The sequence below is a fragment of the Clarias gariepinus genome, chromosome 7 (genome assembly GCF_024256425.1).
Source record: "Clarias gariepinus isolate MV-2021 ecotype Netherlands chromosome 7, CGAR_prim_01v2, whole genome shotgun sequence".
In the NCBI taxonomy this organism is placed as follows: Eukaryota; Metazoa; Chordata; class Actinopteri; order Siluriformes; family Clariidae; genus Clarias; species Clarias gariepinus.
In genome coordinates, this window is record NC_071106.1 from 15,067,501 (window position 1) to 15,073,016 (window position 5,516).

Here is a 5,516-nt window from a genome sequence, read left to right on the forward strand (position 1 = left end):
TTTGAGATGAACTTTTCATGAAAAACTTCACAGCATGCATTTCAATAGAATTGCCATTCCAACTGGGATTTGCGAAGACAGCTAAATGTGGTTTTGTTTAAATTAACATTATACAACTTTATGATCTGACTTAGTAATCTGATTGGACGAAAATGAGTGTTGAAAATGGGCAGTAACAGCACTGGGACGTTTGCCTATATGTATCACTTTGCATCACAGGTGTTTTAACAATCATTAGTTGAAATACTGTAGAGAGCCAGCATGGGTGAAGTAGGTCGGTATGGTTCAATTAAATCTAGTCACTGAAGCACTTTCAGCAAGAAAACACATCTGATAATGTTATGTCATCTTAAAGATTACTTTATCTAATTAATAACTGCTTCTAAATCATTCGGAATTGCCTCTGTGTTGTTTTATTTACTCCTAAGGTAAGCTAAAAGGCTAACTAGCTTTTAACGCAAGGCAAAATCCCAAATCCCTCTGTAATCAAGGCCACTACTTGGTGTGTAGAACAAGTGATTGTACACCCTACTGCACTAGCCTTTTTTAATGCTATTTGGGACTTAACCTTGGAACTTCACTTTGCTGATGTTCTAAAGTGCAATAAGTGGAAATATAGAAAGAAACTTACAAAATTTACAGGACTGTCCAACACCTCCATGGTCTCTTCTCTTCATCTTTTGACTACACACAGTGCCTTGAATACCCCTTGAACTTTTACACATTTGGTCATGTTACAACCACAAATGGGAATGTATTTTATTGGAATTTTATGTAATAAAACAACACAAACTGCCACATAATTGTGAAGTGGATGGAAAAGTATTACTTTTTTTTTTTTAGCCCCCTTTACTCTGATAATCGTAACTAAAATCCACTGGAACTAATTGCTTTTAACAGTCACCAGAAGTTGTACCATGACAAAATATAGAAATTTTCACGGACTATGAATACTTTTGTGGGCACTGTAGTAATGATAAGAACTTAAAACTACGTTCACTCTGATAATTACGCTAAATGTCAGTCATTAAATGTTACTTGTCAGCTCAGTCCGTTGTGGAAGGATATGTATCGGGAGAGCAAAATAACTGATAATATAAAGAAACAAACCCTAATCTGTTAATTATATATGATGTTAGTGGAACTGTAATATAAAAGCTATATATCACACTCAAGGTCATGCTGGTGTGTCGATATCCAGCACAACAGCACTCCCTCTTGTGTGCTTTTGCTTAATTAGGAGGAATTACGTTTTTTGCTTAAGGAGGAATTGCAAAGCAACATGTTTGCAATTTCTTTTTTTAAGTACAGTCTTTCTTTTTAATGTAAAAAATTAGCAAATTTGTTTTTAAACAAATACTGAATATTCGTTTTTGTTGCATACAGTAGCATGAATAGAAAATTGTGTACACAGAGCAGAAGAAAGCATTGTTTGCCTTATTCACATTGTGTTATTGATTAATAATGATTAGTATTGTCAATAAAGAATAAACAGACAGACATAAATAGCTTTGGTCAGAGACAGTTTTCTAAGAAGAAACTATATGTGTTTGTATTCAGAGGTTTCGCTATACGCCCATCCTCCCAACCTGCTGATTCTTTAGCTGGATTAAACCAGAGGGATCTGGGTGGAGCAGATGCCTTTGCCAGGTTGGATTTTAACCCAATATAACGATGATTATAAATACACACTCATTAGCATTGATGTGTTGACGCTGGCAGGACTGAATATGGATATATGAAGGCTCAGTGGTTTTCTGTGAATTCCAGCACACCCCTTTTTTTTCTCCGAACAGTCAGCAACATCTGCTGAGCAGAAGTAAACCATATGACCATGAGAGTTGGCATGAAATGTGCGACATATGAATTTAACCAGTTAAGTGATATTGCTTCTATAAAACATTTTCTTATTACCATAGGGTGTGTAGGAAACAGAATAAAAAGTTATTACAGGATTTCCCAAAATTCTCCATACCTAAGGGAAATGAACACAATATATATATATATAATTCATGCTATTTCAAATTGACTTGTGTCTTTTTTAAATTTTCTATTACTTCGGCAACAGTCTCACGTGTGACATCCTTGCCATGTTTCCTATTAAAGTTAATTGCAACCTTGCAACGGTTTCCCGCTCTAGAGCAAGAAAGTTTAATATGTTCTTCTTTAGTTTTATTGTCTTGCATCCAGCAGAGAAAACTGTGGTTAGGTTTAGAACTGTCTAACACATTATTATAATCTGGACGGATAGCGCAAAAACATCATCTTTGTAGAAGAAACATGGCTAGAAAACAGTTGCATTGTAAAAACAATCAACAGTGATTTTGTTTAATTTCCACACACACACTACTATATGTGATGAGAACTTTCTGGATTGGGATTAAACAGATGTGTGGACATAGAAAACCTACTTGAATAGTGACACTAAAAAGCACTTTTTTAAAGAACAGACTGTGAAGTAATGAAAAAAAAATCATGTAGTTTGATGAGTTCAGATTGACCCTTTGCCAGAGTGATAGTGAATCACGCCAATAAGGGAAGCACATGAAGCAATGCACCCATCATGCACAGTGGCCAATGTACAAACCTCTGGAGGCAGCTTTATAATCTGGGGTTGTTTTAGTTGGTCAGGTCTAGGCTCAACAATGTTATATGGCAATAATATTATGAAGCTTATGTATAGCATATCTTTACAATAATTGACACCTAACTTTAAAAGAGATCTCAGATACATTAAATAACTTATATATTTACCAAATTAGGATTAAAGTTATTTCAACACTGACAAATTGTGATTGACTCTATAAGTGCATTTCTTCTAAGCTGGTGTCATTGCTTACTCATTTCTATACCACATGTTTGCAGATGTGTAGCAGAATGGAGTTTAGTGATTACCCTCATCTTAAGTGTGTTTTGTCTACATCTGTGAGTTTATCTTCTTATATGCATGCATGTATGAGCTTCATGATCTATTTCTTGATAAGGAAAATAAAAGGGTTGGTGCCTATTACACAGAATTCTCTTTGGAGAGAGACCAGAGATAAATCAGTGACTGAGGATGTTCTGATAGTAATAAGGGTTGTATTTTTATCATAAAATACTGGCATAAGGACTGGGATAACATTTTATATAAATGTTTTTATTCAGTAACAGTACTGTCTCATCAGTGCACACCATAATATGTTATGAAAAAATAACAACAAGAGGGTGGCACCGTAGTATAGTGGATAGCACTGTCGCCTTGCACCTCCATGGTCTGGGTTCGATTCCCGGCCATTTCTTTCTCTGTGGGCATAGAGTTTGCATGTTTTCCCTGTGCTTGGTGGGTTTCTTCCGGGGTACTCCGATTTCCTCCCACAATGAATGAATGAGTGTTTGTGTGTATGCCCTGCGATGGATTGGCACCCTGTCCAGGGTGTACCCTGCCTCGTGCCTTAAGCCTCCTGGGATAGGCTCCGATCCCCGTGACCTTGAATACAGAATAAAGCAGTATAAAAGATGAGATAACAACGAGAGAACTTAACTTTCTTACTTTCATGATATTCAGCAAATGATATGCAAAAATTGTGACGTGGATAATATATTAATATTATACTACGTGTATATTAATAATATATTCCTTTATATAGAGTTATAATATATATAGAGAGTTAATAATTATATTCCTGATTTCATATGAAGGAGAAGGTGCTGTAGATATGTAAAAATTTTTGTGGACACCCGACCATACAGTAACATGCATATAAGACATGTTGCATGCAACAACTGTAGAGGATGTCCCTGTACAGTAAATGTACAATTTTCAATCCCTGTGCTCAAACCATGGTTAAGGAAACTATTGTTTGCAAAGGTCCAAGGACAGATGCCTGACCAAAACCTCACTGAATAACATGGGGATGAACTACTGTATAACGTAGACGGACATAACATCACTAATGCTTTTGTGGCTGAATGAGCACAAATCAGAACCAGTCAGAACCATTCTTCAAAATCTAGTGTAAAGCCTTTCCAGAACTGTTTGTTTTATTAATATTTAACATGATATATCTTAAATATGCAGATGTTTATATTTAAAATATCTTTACCTTTTATTTTACTAAACCCTTAAAGCCCAAGCAGCGCGAAAAATGAAAATGCAACATTGCTTAATTGCCCCCTCCCCCCCCCCCCCCCAAATAACCTCTTTGTATGGATGTTCTGGTGGTGTGTGTTGATGGGGAAAGCTTCAGACAACAAACATATATACCATATACAGTATGTATACAGTATATGTATATACAATAGGTGTTCAGTTATGTCAAGGCTCTTGTTACATGCATGTAAATCCTACCACAACCGGGATATGGGAATGATGTAACAAAAATGCAGAATGCTCAATTATGGTATAATATAATAATGGTAAAAAAAAAAGGCTTTGAACACTATATTTCATACTCCTAAAGTCTATACATTTTCAACAAAACTAATGCAGAAAACTACTACAATCCTCCAAGTATTAAGGGTTAAACCAGTTGTATAATTAAGACAGAGTACCCCAATCATAGTACCAGTGTACAGTACATGAAGCAAAACCTTTAGAAATAATGAGACAATAATATACACTATTAAATGTAAATCTGTTATATAGAGCATATAAATTGCTGCACAAAACTGTATATTTTGTTGCATTAACGTATCACTGGAATAATGTGTGATACACCGTTAGCAGTCTCCATGTAGGTTTTATTCTTTACAATGAGAACATTGCTTGAAACTGTGCTTTGCTGTACAGCAACCCAGGTCTGTGTGTCTGTACCCTACTAAGAGCTCATTATCCTAACCTCCTACAGCTGTCCCTATCACTCTAAATTAGGCAATATTCCTTCATCTGCTCTAATCAGCGCCACCTAGTCACCTAAGGTGCAAAAGTGAAAAGAAATAAAACGAGGAGAGATAAAAAGAATGAAACCCACTGAGGCTTCCTTTCCTTGCAGTTGATTTTTCTCTCTTTTTTAACTTCACTCTTTTGCTCAGCAGGTTCCCTATTTTTGATTGGATGGTGTCCTTCATTATTTGACCTTCTGGTGGTTATCACCTCCTTGTTGATTGTCTTACTGTAAGCTACAGCACCGTTACTGTCTTCTATCACTTAATCCTCACCCACACACACTCTCAGTTCACACTCTTTGAATTACAGCCAAGTTGAATTCCACACCATAACCCATGCGAGCGAGGTCACACAGAAACATTTGGCTGCTTCCACAAGGCCTAGCTGGCAGGGAGTCCACCTTTAGGGTCATATTTAGGGGGCCTTAACGGAGAAAGTTTAAGACTGGCGTATGGAGAGAGGATCCTATGGAGAGATTTAACTGTGGTCAATCAACTGACTCCAATTAGGAACTTCAAAGTGGTCACTGTCTGTGCAATTTCAGGGGGGAAAAAGGCACAGAATACATTCAGTTGTGTGTCAAACTGTTTCTCGGTTTCCAGGATGGCTAAGGAGACAGAAGTAAACAACTACTGTAGGTCCGCTTTGA